The following is a 15,386-nucleotide window of genomic DNA, read 5'->3' as shown; positions in this document are numbered from 1 at the left end:
GAGAGATAAACTCCACATGCTGCTGTAGAGGCACTTAACACGAGATGTTGACAGCCTACATGACAGAAATGCATTGTGATTGCAGAAACGAAGACTCTGCTGAGTGAAAGATGTCTGTGTAAAATGTTGTTAAATTAAACGCAACATTACTGTGGGTGGATACACTCTAAGTCATTACTGTCATCCGCAACATTATTAATACAAAGACGCATTTAACATTTACTTTTGTTTCCCCCATATCATACTCAACATGCCCAGCAGGTGGCGTGTGCAGTGGAGTTTAACAAAATTAGGACTAATTCACTCTTGCTTGACTCCACGTGCAAGCACATGACATTCTCCAGCAGCAGGGTAAACCCAAAGGACAACAGTATAAAGTGGTGCATTTGAAAGCAGAGGTAATTGATTTTTTGCAAGTGATTACAGAAGCAGAATTTAATACACTGCTTTTGATTTCAGCTCTTTTCATCACTGCTACTTGCTTTGCAAACATGACACCAGAGGCTCAGGACGAATGCGGCTCCCTTCAGAATCCCGCACTCATCATTTTAGCCAAGTCGCTGTTGACCTGGCGCCAACACCACAAAACAGGACAAGTAATTTAATTTGCCACTGCTGCCGACCTTGAAGCAAGGAATGTAGGCTACCAGAATCCCAATAGGGAGGCTTGAGGAAAACGTCCTGGGAGCTAAGAGAGGGGTCAGGCTGCTGTGCCTGTAGCATCACACTCAGTCTCCTCACCTCCACTGGAATACATTCGTCCTTCAGGTTTGCATAAAGGAAGCGATTTGTCTATTCTTATTGTTTAAGGTATAAGCGTCTACCCACAGTATGACTGATTATGTCACACCTTTGCCAGTCAATTGTTTAATTTTACCAACTGTAAATACAGTCGAAGATACTGTGAACAACATCAAAATCATATAACAATAAAATCCTAATGATACAATCATAAAATCTTAAGATCACAGTTAAGGCTAAGGTTTTAAAAGCCAATACTGTGCTCTAAATCTGGGCTTTTTCATGGCATAAAATCTGAGAAATGACAAGTATGCAGTCCGTGGGCTTGCCGAGTGACTCAGTAAAAGAACAGTATTGACCTGATCCTTGTCAAAATGTGCAGCTATGAAAGCTTTATATGTCACAAGCAAGGATAAGATTATGACTCGTTGCATATGTGCTGAAGTCTAGACGGTGTCACCTGATGACATGAGAGGTGCTAAGTGAAACAAATAGCATAGGAAGGCAGGACACATCTGCTTTTATTATGTGACACATGCCAAAGATGTCTAATGGTACTTCTATCAGTCATGTTTACATATCTCAGGAGATATGTGATAAGATGGGATGCTTTAATGCATTGTCATGAAAACTGAGTGTAAGTGCAGTTAAAAACACATTAACAAATATTTCTGAAACTACTTTGTCATTGTGTGTCCATGCAGCTATTTTTTTCATTGGAACTTGTTACCACAGTGATGATGATGAGATGACATTAAGAGGTTAGATAAAGTCTCAAATCCCTTGAGTAACTCCAGTGTTCTGTTACTTTCTAACATGTTAGTAATGTCATATGTGCAGGCACATTCCCAATCCCATCTCTCATCACCCAGAGTGGACAAATGCACCAATGTCCCCTTGCAGCCATGTGATGTGATGTGATTTGATCGTAATTGCGACTATAACTTATTGCCCCATCGAGGTGACATCTTAAATCACCGTGGTGAAAATATCTTGGGTCAGAATTCAATATTGGTCGTAAAATCTAAATATAAAGCCCTAGAGTCTAAGCTGTTTCACAGAGTGCTGCGGTTGCTGTCTGGCAAAAACACACACAGGGTAATAAGGCTTTAAAGAGCAGCCACTGCCTCTTACAAGAGGGCTTCTGCTATTGAGATTATTAGTGTAATATTTGTGAAATGTTGTAACAACTTCATAGAAGCTGTTTGAAAGGACTTTTTGACTCCCATCTGTCCTTGTCTTCCAGCATGCCAGTGTTTCAAAAGAGACCTGTAGGGTTTCCAGCTTCTCAGCACTGTCTTTAATGACATAGTTCATAGCCACAGCCCCATCCAACAGCCTTCATTATGACTCAGTAATCATAGGCTGCATTTGTTTTTCTTTTCCTCTCCACTCTCTTTATCTCTCTTTCTCGTTCTTTTAGCAAACCTATAGGCCTGACGCCTCTCTCTCTCTCTCCCCCTTTTCCTCTGAACAAGATGAATCCAGTAGTGAGCAAGAGAGCCGCTACTGGAGAAAGTGTTTGTTGACTTTTCGGCACAGACTGGTGCTCTGTAGGGGAGCAGTCTGTTATTTATGGCTAGGGCCTATGCGATTGGCTCAGTAGAGATATAATTATGTCTGGCACTCAGCTTAGCTAGTTTTAGAATTACAATAGGTGCCATGTTGAGTTCACTGGTTGCTATGTTACTAAGTGGAGGGTCTTGTACGATATAGAAAATGTTTTTGATATAGACATAAGTCTGGCGGTTGAACCTTTTCCCCATACTTACCCTAAGCCCAAGGAGGCATAGTTGCTTTAGACTGGGCAATGTAATAATGATTACTAGTGAACTAGACTAGTGAATTCTGTTTCAGCGTTCATGCACCAGACTATTGTTTTAAGACACACTTAAAAAATTGTGAACCTTTTCTATAATCTCTTGATATAGCATGAATTCTTTTTCCTCAAAAGGTGAATTGCACATTAGAGTTACAGGTGAATTAAATGACCCACAGAGCACAGTAGTTATAGCAATAAATATCTACCTTCAAAACATTGTCACATTTTTGGTACATTTATCAGTGAAATGTGACTGATAGGTGATCCACACTGTGTATTTGATATTTGACCACATTAATATTACCCTGCCCTATTGGTCCTCATATAAAGAAAAGAGTTCACTCGATGAAAGTCCTGCTCATACATAAAAACAAACAAAGCAGCACAAGACACAAGGGAACCCAGGTTTGCATTTGAAGTGTGAGTGTTTAATTTGTACTTCATACTTCATTATCTATTGAAATAATGAATGAATAGCAGATGACTTCAGATCAGAGCTGAACAGCTTCCTGGTTTGTTCATTGTTAATTCACTCCTTAAACAATGGCTGTTATCTGAATATACTGGCGAAACAGGTACCTCTTAAATACCACAAGACTGTAATTTAATGTTCTATTGATGTCTCTTGCCAGTTAATTGCCCCTTAGTGATGACATACCTCATTTAATTGCATGACATTTTACTGAGCTCATTGTTCACATAAATGATGCTAGATGGTAAAAGGATTTCCAAGGAGCTGCAAAGATTTTCAGTGAACTGCACTATATATGGAGGTGAGAAGGCTGGAGTCAGATATGGAAGAGGAAAGATAAACAATTTTCAACAACCATCTTAATAGCTGGAGCAGCGGTTGACTTACAGCCAAAGACTTACGAAAACACAAACTTTCTTTGAAAATGTTATAAAATGATATATGATTTAAAAATGATAATATTTGCAGAGAGAGGAGATTAATTGAATTAATAGTTGTCCATGAATAATTCTCTTTGTAAAAACAGGCACTAATAGATATTGCCCCCGCCTTTAGCTCCTCATTATGCAGGGTGGTCAGACAGGGACCTTGAACAGACTAATGGGATTATGTCAGTTTGAATCGGTCTTTGCCAGGGTTATTCCACACACTTGCAGTAAAATGGCAGCTGTGTATCGTGCGCTCCCCATAGGGGGTGGGAGGTAAAGATGACACTTCATCTCTCCACCACAGATAATCCTGTTGTGTATGCCATACCATGGCTTATGTGATCACTGTCTTCAGTAATACACGTGTTGTCATATCACTTGTAGAAAACACAAGGATGGGAAGGGAGTAGTGGCTCAGTGAGTAATCCTCATCTAATCCATTTATTTTAAATACATGGGCTGCCACGGTTAATAAATAGTGACGTGTCTATCATGTTCATGAGTGCTGCTGCCTTGCCTTGTCTCTTTTTACTTTTTAGTCTAAGTTTTTGAAGAAAGAATTTAATCAGTTTATAAAATGCTAAAGACGAACTACAAATTACTAAATTACATACAAGTTATTTATATCCAACATGTTGGGAGGAAAAAACATTAGAATAAAGTACTATGTATCTTGTGTAAGTGTAAGTTGAGCATTTTCTCCCTCAAATGCACTTCTAGGCCAGCAGCATCTAGTTTCAGTGCACACTGGGGTTATTAAAGATTACATGACACAGTGTCAGGGCCTGGCTGAGTCGATACAGTAAGTATAGACTCAGATTAGTCTTCTTTTGACACCTAATTATTGGTGTGAGTTTATGGCAAGCTGTTGTGACAGTGTGCAATGTGTCCCAGTCAATTAAAGGACCAGGCTGTCCGTTGTCTATGAAAAGTGGTATAAAGATAAGATGATTGTAAAACTGTCCATACTGGCACATTAATCAGTTTACAGTGTGTGTAATTTCAATAAATAAGAGTGATGTTAAAATATTTACATACAAGTTTAGGACTTTTGGACCTAGATAATTAAAACGGTGCTTCCATTTAAAATATTGTGGCTCTCTCTCTGTCTCTCCAGCTCCTTAGTGCAGCTAGGAATGCAGTAGTGCCACTTCCAGCCTGCAGTGTTCAGAGAGCCCTAAAAAGGGAAGGAGTCTCACTCTGAATCCTGGCACCTCGTGAAGCAGCAGGGGCTAAATTAGGCCTGGATTCAATGAGTCCCAGCAGCCCTGCAGCCCAGAGGAGGGGAAGCCGACTGGTGCTCGGGGCCTCTGATGCTCAGAGCTTCTCCAGACACTGCCTGGGTACGTTTGAGTGTCAGATGGAGAGATGATATGTCTGGAAAGCTTGAGATGAGAGGTTGCATCTCTTGATAATATTCTGAATATGTTGAAGAGAAATATGAATAGAATTAAAGTTCATGTGATGTTGTGCATTTTAACATCAATAAATCATTCGCTGATTAACTTCCTTATTAGATTGGGTTTTTGGGGGGGGTTGAGAGATCTTAAAGGATATAAGTATCCATTATTTCACAAGAAAATAAAGCATCGATTAAAGACAATTCATTGAAAAATAATCAGAATTTTGTGTAACAGAAATGTTTTTTTTTTTTCTTTAAATCTTTTTAATGATCTTTTGACAACTCAGATAACTAAAGAGGTCAGCACATACTTTCAGTAAATTAAACATTAACAGATTATTCCCTGAAATCCACCTTTGGCCAGGTGCCATTTCATTCTAACTATATAGGCTTATGTGTAGGCTATAGATATTCAACTTGAAATTTAGTTTAAATGTCTTAGTAAAATGCCTCTAAGTAGTGCAGATTAACTTTTTAAACACATTTTTGCTCGTGTTTTATGCATTTAGATATCACCTCTTTATATCCACTGTATTGGTATTGGTAGATTAAAGTATGGATTGTGATAGTAACATTATATTTGAAGCAACATGCAGATTTTTTGTGGTGTTATGTTTGAAAACCATTTTTAAAATGTCAGAACACTGACATAAGACAGAAGGTGCAACTTTTCTTGACCTTGTTTTGTTTATGGTAAATATGCAGAGAATTAATAATGAATTTAATTATAATATATATAACATTTAACAAATTGTAACCATGATGCCATGAGCACAAAACATGCAACCTGCTCGGTATGTTTTTTTTGTGCTGATGAAATGCTTGTCTGCCTCCCACTCTCTCCTGCTCTCTCCCCTTTGCTGTGCTGTCCGGTGTGATTGACCGTGTCTCTTTCTCTGTGCTGGCAGTCGGAGACAGGTGCTGAGTGCTGCTGAGCGTTGCTGTGTGTGGGCTCCAGGGGCCTGGTTCAACATTCCTGTGATAGTTTGATAGACACAGTCAGTGGGAGAGGAAGAGGAAGAAGCCAAATGCCCACACCGACCTCGCAGAAGAAGAACTGAGGGGGTAAGTGAAATCCCGTGACGATGCACCTGCCATGAGACGATTGGGATAATATACTGCAAGTCTCATTTTTTTTAAGTCCCTCAACAGCAGCCTTTACAACACCCCACTTCCTGATTTAAAAAAAGCAGTTTCACTGCTTATCTCTCAGGCTGCAAAGTGGTCTAATGTTACAGGCACTTCCTCTTTTTACACGCTCGCAGGCTGCATGTCTGTGTGTGCATATACATTAGACACAAAGCACATACACACAGTTGTGAAAATGGAGGGGAAGAGGAAGTTACAAAAAGGGGATACAGAGAGAGGCGGGAAATAACAAGGTGGCCATATTTGGCATCAGTAGATAATGCAAGCGGAAGATGCAAATGAGATAAAAAGCGGTTGTCATGGTGACTTGATGTTGCGCAGTGATGGTTCGCTATAAACCTGACCACATTTGTGGTATGGCCGTTGCCAAGCAGAAGGTGCTATTATGAGAGTGAGAGAGATGAGAGTGAGAGAAGTAGAGGAAGAGAGAAATGAAGATGTCAGTGCATCCCACAGTGCATTGCGGGATGTGTGACCTGTGTTGAAGTGACTTTGTCTGTCCCAGTGGTGCGTTAGCGATTGACGGACACACAGGTAAGCTCAATGGCTGTAAAATCACTATCTGTAGGATAATTGCCTGTAGATAACTTTGAACTGACTTTTGCTCGTAGTCTGTGTTTCCTGATGATTTCATAATCCTGTAATTGGTGATAATTCCGTTTTTTCAACATATAAATATTTCACTTCGCAACAACGGAAAGTTTCTCAGCTGTAGGCACGCCGACATTTGCAGTATTTATCTCTTTATACAACCTTGTTTAATGATTATCTGTACCTTGAAAGTTTTGTAATAAGTTTGGAATGTAAAGAGACTTTATTTAATATTTGCAGCAATAGGTCTGCTGGTTGCATTTAGACAGAAAAATTGCTGAAAGCTCAAGTGGCCTCTTTGCTAAGGGTGTTTCCATTCGTTTCCATTTTATCTCCAAGATAAGCTTCAAACTTAAATGGTGCTTAAACACACACACACACACACACACACACACACACACACACACACACACACACACACAATGGTGTCAGATGGGGACAAGACATTGTGCTATTTCCTCTCTCTGTATTTCAAACCTGACAGCTTGAATTGCACCTGCTTCCCCCCACTGCGTCAAAGTGGAAAGAAGTTAAGAGAAAACCACAAAGTATGCAGCAGGGAAACATGACTGCAGGTTTACACCCGAAAAGGGGTATTTGTCAGCTTACACGCATTTACAACTTGTCCCACTGTCATGTTTATATTTATTAATGTCTACCATGTTTATAACATCTATGTTTATGTGGGGCACTCTAGATATTCTAAAGCAACAAATAACATCCACAGGAGTTGTTTTAGGCATTGAAGTGACCTCAAAGAAATATTTTGCTTTCTCCTTCTGCAGCCTCTAAAATAAGCTGTAGTGAAATGGCTGACGTTGAACGCAGCTCCCTGCCGTGGAGCTTCCTGCAAGACTGTGTACTGTTGCAGTTGTTGCTGTGATGGTCTGTAATGGGAGTGTAATGTGTATTTGCGGCCTTAGTGATAGATGAGCCGTCAGAGTTTGGCACACAAAAGCTCTGGGACATTTCCTCAGTGGAGTGAGAGTTCACATCAGCCAGCCAGTGTCATTTACAGAGGGCTGGGAAATAGCAGAGCGCTGAGATGATATGGAAGCTTAAGGTGGAAAGTTGCGTTCATCAGGGAGGAGGGAAAAAATAAGGGTGGACAGAGGTGAGAGGTTACGACTTGATGGTTTGACAGAGGGAGGCGGCTCATACATGCTATACTGTTGGCTCAGGGGAAATGTAATTGATTAAGATTAGAGTGTTAAGGAGTTTCTGGAATATTACGAGCGTCCTTGTCACTGTTAGAGGCTGAGTAGTATGCCGCATGGGTAGTTCACTGATCTGGATGAGTAAAATCGGTGGTATTCCCCTTTAACTACACCACACACAGCTCTTCCTGTTTTCAGTTGGTTAGTTGCAGTGTGCTTAACCCCAGTATGTTGATTCATGCTGCTCTTTGCTCATACTTAAACAGCTATACTGTCTCATTGATCTCCTAGAGAGAACAACAGTCACACCATCCTCTTATCTGTGACCCACAAGACGTGTGAAGAGGGAGGTTAAAATATACGGCACATTTCACCTCAGTTGAAGAAATGTAAACTAGAAAAGAAGAACCAGGCTCCTGTTGTACATTTGATAAAATTATATGCAGAATATAACTTTTAGTTGTTTAGTCCTTTTATTAGTTGGAGAGCTGAATGAGGAAACCATCTGGTAGCTGCTGAGCTTGGCTCTACATTTATACCTCTAATTGGACTCAGGGAATATTCATCTGTGGGTTGTGACAAATAGACAAGTGGTTGTAGCTGTTTGGGGGGATATTTAGGGGAATTAAGACTTAGTCACAAGTGAGAGAAAGTGATGAAAAGACAGACTCATAGATGACAGTTGAATGATTATGAGTAGGAAATAGGGACTGGCAGGTCAGAGGAGTAAAAGAAAGACGCAGAGACAGAAAGCAGCAGAAGCACTGGCATGCGCTCAGCTCCAGCAGAAGAGGGGAAATTCCACGTCAGTGTCTGAGTTTCGCAAAGAGCCCAGATCTTTGGAGGCGTTGCTAATGTGTCTCCTATTGAGCCAGAGCAACATCAATCACTACGTTTCCTCATCATGGGTGAAGGGAAACTTCATTTGGAAGTTCGAGCGACCTGCTGCTTCCATTGATCAACTAATTCCTCCGCTAATGTAGAAGACGTACTGCATGTGTTCGAGCAGGCATGTTCCCATGGTTGGAAATACATCACTAATGAATGATGGCTGGATCAAGGCTGTTGTAGCTAATAATGGCACTGTCTATGACAACATGATCAACTAAAATAGTACTATGACACCTCGCTTTTCTCTGAAGTATACAACATGTTAGTCCTCAGGGACATTGCACAAGAATATTGGCTAGGTAAAGGGTTAGCACTGCAGCTGGGGCTCTACCACAGATTGTCACCCAGGGTTTACAGGCCTGCTGTGTAAATTAGAGATGACTTATCACCAGCTTTGTATTAAACAGAGCTGTGCAGCAGTGTAAACTAGTCCAGATAGACAAGGAAGGGGTGAAGCAGAAAGACAGCTGCAACAGTTTTGCATAGGAGAGGCAATGGGATATTTTTTCACAGTAGCACACATGTATATGCAAATGCACCAAAGAAAGAAAGGGCTCTCACATCTCCCTACAAGTATGGGCCCAGGTGTGATCTCAGTCAAAATGGATTCAGCTATAGTTTGAGCAATGTGCCTTCTTAGTAAATATGTAAATACATTGACATGCTAAGTTCACCATTCCAAACAGGCAGTGTTATGGATGCACTTTCTCCTTGATTACAAGCAAATGAAGCGTGTCACAGACACAAGTCCAGTCAGTGCACAGCCTGAAATCTGTAAAGATTCCTGCAGAAGCCCATTATCTCCATGGCTACCGGATATTGCAGTATCAGGTCCAAATCAAACTCTTGAAGGCTCCTCTTGCCTCCCTGGCTTTCCACTGGATGCAAGGACTGTGGCAGCAGAAGCCTTGTGTCAACAACGATACAGGAGAGTTGGCAACAGCAGTTGCTTCAGTGTTGTCTTGGTTAGCCTTTTTTATAAATGTTGCTGACCTGTAACTAGACTGCACCGGTCTGCATGTTTCTGATTAGTCATTTTATTATGTATTTACTCCCTTTTGTGTTACTCTGAATGTATAACCATTCACTAGCGTAGTCCAGTTTCAATAAGTGGAATTCAGTGTGTCTTGCTTTTATAGTGTGGGCAAGAGCTGTGAGCAAGAGGCTAAACTGAGGTGTCTGGGAGTTGCACTATGAAAGAGAGACGGGATCCAGACAGAGGCCAGAGCTAATGTGTCGCAAAGTCCCGTTAAATTTCTTTCCAAAATCTTTCCTCCACACCCCTTAATCTACTCAATCTTTCCAACTGCTGCTTTTCTCCTTATTCATCCTCACCTCGCTGAATCCCTTGTTTCACTTGTTTCTATCTTACTTTTTTCCTTTCATATTTAATACCACTGTACCAGCTTGTTTTTCTAATGCTCTTCCTCACTAGACATGGCCTTTCCTTGCTTCCATGTTTACCCTGTTACTTGTCCCTTCTCTTCTCCTTCTTTATCTTCTTGCTGTGATTTCCTAATGTTTCCTTCCTTCCTCCCTCCCTCCCTCCCTCCCTCCCTCCATGCTCCTTCCTCACTGGAAAGGCAAGGGCAGTGTTGCTGTAACTGAACCAGCACTTCCTGGTGTTTTAGGGGGGCGTGGCCAGCCTTCAGCAAGGAAGAGAGGGAGGGAGAGGGGACTGCAGGATCTGTATGCCCAGTGCAGTCAGGGCTCCCTCCTCCTCTTCTTCCTCCTCCTCCTCCTCCTCCACAGCTGTTGCTACCGCCACCCAGCGAGCACCACTTTCCTCGGGCAGGAGACAGACGATCCAGAGGCTTGGGAGTCAGTAGAGACACAGCCCAGCCCGTCTCAGCACAGCTCAGCACAGTCCAGCTCAGCCACTTCAAGAGGCAGGGGAGGGGAGACACTAGCGCACACAGCCAGCGCTGCAGCGCGCACACACACACACGCACGCACACAATCACACAGACAAACACTCCTCCTCTCTCTCTCTCCCTCTCTCTCACTCTGGTGCTCGGCTCCGCACAGCTCCTCCACTCATTCGCTGCTGATTCACTCGCTCACTAGCTTGCCTCTCTTCTGCCAGTCGCTCTGCCTTGCTGCGCTCTGCCTGCCTGCCTGAGAATGGTCCAGCCGGTGCCTGGGGGTCTGCTGTCGCGGCCTGTCTGAACACACTCATAAACACAGAGTCAATCGACAGGCGGAAGCACACACACACACACAAACTGAAGAGCAATGTGAGAGGTAAGAGCCTGGTTCGTAGCCCTCCTCCTCGTCTCATTGGTTTATCTAGATCTTTCCTCCTGTGTGTGCTGCAGTCTTTACTTTGCAAAGTAAGCGCCTGTGCATCGGAGCATAGGTAGAGATATGGGAATTGTTTGCTTTAAGTGTCTGCTGTGTGTGTGTGTGTGTTCTGTATGTGTGCCACAGGGTTAACATCTATTTGTTACAGCTTGTTTTATAGATATAGGCGCACACACAGACATGCACGTACACACACACAGACATGCACGTACACACACACAGACATGCACGGTAAGACACATTCTTGGCTCAGAGGAGACAGTCATACAATAGCTACTTCCTGAGGGTAGCGCTAGTTAGCAAGAAAATTTGCTGGTGTGTGTTTGTGCGTGTCTGTGTGTGTGTGTGTGTGTGTGTGTTTGGAGGGCAATGGTTGTTCCAGGAAGCAGTGGAGAGGATCAATAGATCGCCCACTCAGCTTTCATTCCCTCCGTCTGACTCAACATCGGACATGTTTGGAGTTATCCTGCAGTACTTGGTTAACAAGGAGAATGGCAAGATTTGATTCTCTCTTACCTCCCTTGCTGCGTCAGCCTAAAGGGGGAAGCATGGTTTTGCATGTGTGTATGTGTGTTTCTACGTGTGTGTGCTGTGTAAGGCAAACTCCCGCCCCACTGCATGTAAATTATGTGTGACATGTGAAGCTGCTGCTACCTTATATGGTGAGCACAGTATTTCAGTACAGTTGGATCTTGCCAAGCATTCCGGGTCGCGGGAGGAGAGAGTGTGTGAGAGGGTGACTCTGTCTGTGGGAGTGTGTGCTTTAGTGTGTGTGTGTGTGACTAAGTGAGTGTTTTCATGCGTCCGACAGAGGGGGAGTAACTAAGAGAGAGGAAGAAAGTTGAAGAGAGAAGGAAAGAGGGGCAAGAACAAGAGAGAGAGACAGGGAGAAGGAGTAAATGGAGGGATTTTACTTGTCGATGTTAAACTGGAGTGAAAGTAAGTAGTTTTGCACTTCATTATGGCTTTGGGAGATAACAGGTCTTGACCCATAATGTTTTTCTTTCTTTCAGTAGTTAAGTTGTCTGGGTGAATCATGCTATGGTAAACAGAATGAAAGTGTTTTCCTACGTGCGATAATATCTGGCTATTTGTCAGATTCAAGTATAATAATTTAAAAAGTTTTTTGTAGGCATTCATTCTTTCTGAGAGTTTAAAAACTGTCCTGAATAAGAGCAGGACATGATTTTGATAAAATGAGAAACTGAAAACGTGGTACGTAACGTGAAAGCCAGAGGATCCTCAGAGCTTTAAACTCAAGCTTTTCTCCCCTCCTCCCCCCTTTGTCCCTCGACTCTCTGGGTTTCCTCTTGGTGGTGTGTCCGTGGTTGGGGCGATGATGAGGAATGTTGTTGTTGTGACTTAGAGGGATTCGGGGTGGCTCAGACAGTAGCACACACACACACACACACACACAAGTATGTACACACATGCAAGCATGCACAACACAGACAGATGTGTGGCAGATTGCGTCGTCGAGACTTTGTATAATCCCCACTGTAGCTCTGCTGCAGGTAGACTGTCAATTTTCTGTGCAGCAGAAGCCTGAGGAGCGTGCTGCTGTTGTAGGTGAACATCAGGGCTAATAATGTCAAAGATAAAATTGCTCCCTGAGTATTGTTGTATGCATCTGTGTATTAACATATACAGCAAAATCTTGCTCTGCATTTTTGTGAGTAGCGTATCATCTAGGATCTGCCTTACAGACAGGATTATGTGCATGGCTGAATCTGTGCTGACAGGTTAAGCTTTTATTACACAGGGGCTTCCCTGTATGTTCCTACTGTGTTATGACCACATTTCAACCCCTCTGAGCAGCAGTTTGACACAGCTTTGGCTGAGCGTGACACCTTCCACTTAACAAAATTCCAAGCTAAGCTGAAATGAACTGACTTCAGCCACTGTCAAAGATGGTTATGTCTTTAACCTGCTCCAATATTTCCCTATTTCTGTTCTAATAGGTAGCCAATAATAATTGTTTATCAAATATTTCAGAATAGAGCAAACAATGCCTGTGATCATCTTTGTCTGAACTACACAGTGGTGCTAATAAGCAGGGCAAGCAGCATGTTGAAACTGCTGTTCATGGAGTCAGTAATAAGCGTCTTGTTGTTTCCTTGTTGTTCTGTCCAGAAGTACATGTGTCAACACAAGCTGGTCCTTGTTTTTCTTCACTCTAGTTGCATCAATTCCTGCTTACAGCTTTGACATCTTAAACCTCTCCATCTCTGCAGCAGAGACATACGGCTATAACATTTAATAACACGCTTCTGCCCCAATAATTGTATTCTCTCACCCACAGTTTCTTTCTAGTTACCATTACCTTTGTTTTTACCTTTGCTTTACTGTGTCTGTTTGCCTTTGTGTATTAGAAGCAGACTGCGACCCAAGCCAGTGGATGTGGGTGCGCTAGCATAGCCTGTCCTCCATGAAAATGATTGACTAAATGAAAATTATGCAGATTACTAGTGCGGAACATAAAACTGGTCACTGGCGAAGTATGTTTGCATGTAATATTACTGATAAAGAAGCTAAACGTAGGCGCTGTGGGGGCCTCGTGATAATGGCATACATGATAAGACACTATGGTGTATGCCCAGAATGAAAAAGATTCTCTTCTATATATATGTAAATGTACATATGATAAATAGATAAACGCAAAGACACATTTTGACATATCCGTAAGTGTGTTGGAGACTGATAGTTTGTACTACATTTTATGAAATTTCAGTCACACAAAAATGCTATAATGTGTTTTGAAAACACAGAAAGTCACATCAACAATTGTGTAAAAAATCATGGGCCTACTATATATATTTATGTTTGCATATGTTTTCATTTTTATCCTTGGCATAATAACTAGGTCAGGCAGTTCCTAGATATATGTACAGGTGTAAATAAAAGGGTGAAAAACCCACATAATCTGTGTCTTAGTAAGGTGTTTTCTACCATGATCTGCCAGAACAGATTTTCCATGTTTCTAAACATTACTGGAGGGATGAACACCACCAAAGATATTCTGGTAACTGGTAATGTCATAGCTTATGATTCGCTTCATTTTAGTGCTCATCAAACCATTCAGCCTTTGCACATGCTGCGTTTCTCCTCTTGTTTATTGAGGTTTTTCTTAAATTTATCGTTTGTCTGCATATGGGGAAATCAAGCCTGACTATGTCTCATCACATCCACACAGACAACGTAAATGTGAGCCAATGAGCCACTCATTAAACCATAAGGCCCACCATTATCCTCACTGTCCGTTGACTTCACCACATCCTTACACACACACATATACACACAAAGATTCAGTGTTGCACACAGTCATATATTCACCACAGCTTAAGAATACCCTGTGTTAGGACGGATAAAGGTTTGTGTGTTTGTATAGGTTTGCATTTGTGTCTCATCACTGTGTGTGTGTGTGTGTGTGTGTGTGTTTGTGTGAATAGCTCTGTCCATGTATGCTAAACAAGAGATCTAATTGTCTCCAGAGGTTTGCTCTGGGAGGAATCAATAGGCATTGTTTGTTGTGCGTTCCTAGCCTAAGACTCACTTTCACAGCCACATTAAACATAAACTGATGACAAATAAGTCCGTTAAACTAATAGTTGAGAGAAGATTATGACAGTACTAACTATAGTGATACTCAAATTAGCAAGAAATTAGATTTTACGTCCTGCAGAACATGACTACACATTTGAGCTCTTTTCATCTGTGACCTTGATTTATAACAAACCCAACTTTTAAAACAAAGTACGAATGGTGTATTGTTTATGTCTTTTTAATTCAGTGTGCTGTTGTCTAGCCCTTATTCTTATTTTATGCAGACCTTACTGGATGCGATCTTTCAACGAAGATGAAAGGTCCCATCATCAATAGAAATGCAGTTTATTCAGGGATGTATCTGGTAAAGAGGAGCTGTGGTGGGTAGAGTCGTAGCCCTCAGCCTCTCCGTATGCGTGTCAGTACAAAGGAGAAAAAAGAGTGAGGAGAACATGCTCACGTGTCCATATATACACTAGTGTGTATGTATGCATGTAAAGGTCAGTGAGGGCAATATTGACATGCTATATTCTGAGCACATGGAGCAGCAGCAGCAGCGAGGCCTGGGGTGTTGCGTTTCCTACTGCGTCCTCCACCGTGATGACCTGTCTCAGCACACTGTCACCCTGACTCCACCTCTGTCAATATGCTGAAACCACCCGTTTTACTGAACAGCAGCAAACCAAATGATGAATGCATCTTTCTCTGCAGTCAAAGCTGAAAATAAGAGCTAGTTAGGTTGCCATAGCAGATGCTGCAGTATAACAAGTAGTATATTTGTATTTTGCCCCAGCTTCTACCTCATACTGCACCAGTCCACCCCAGTGTATTATTTCTTATGCAGTTATGCAGAATAGAGCTTCCAGTATCTCGTGACCGATGGTGT

General features: G+C 41.9%; 1 protein-coding gene across 24 annotated transcripts in view; it reads left to right on the top strand.

Annotated features, from left to right (window-relative positions):
* Window positions 1–6,444: 6,444 nt before the first annotated feature.
* The window catches only part of mbnl1 (muscleblind-like splicing regulator 1), a 39,278-nt gene continuing 30,336 nt past the window's right edge, over window positions 6,445–15,386 (top strand). For 21 of the 24 annotated variants that reach the window (XM_070845013.1, XM_070845009.1, XM_070845006.1 and 18 more), the window contains exon 1: window positions 11,672–11,896. The gene's annotated coding sequence lies outside the window, so the exon portion shown is untranslated. Of the gene's footprint in view, window positions 6,549–10,603; window positions 10,898–11,671; window positions 11,897–15,386 lie in introns of those variants that run through there. The other 3 variants (XM_070845012.1, XM_070844989.1, XM_070844988.1) reach the window with 3 other exon arrangements.

Source organism: Pempheris klunzingeri, chromosome 15 (genome assembly GCF_042242105.1).
Source record: "Pempheris klunzingeri isolate RE-2024b chromosome 15, fPemKlu1.hap1, whole genome shotgun sequence".
NCBI classification, from domain to species: domain Eukaryota; kingdom Metazoa; phylum Chordata; class Actinopteri; order Acropomatiformes; family Pempheridae; genus Pempheris; species Pempheris klunzingeri.
Note: the sequence above shows the minus strand (reverse complement) of the source record. Positions and strands in the feature narration are given on the sequence as shown.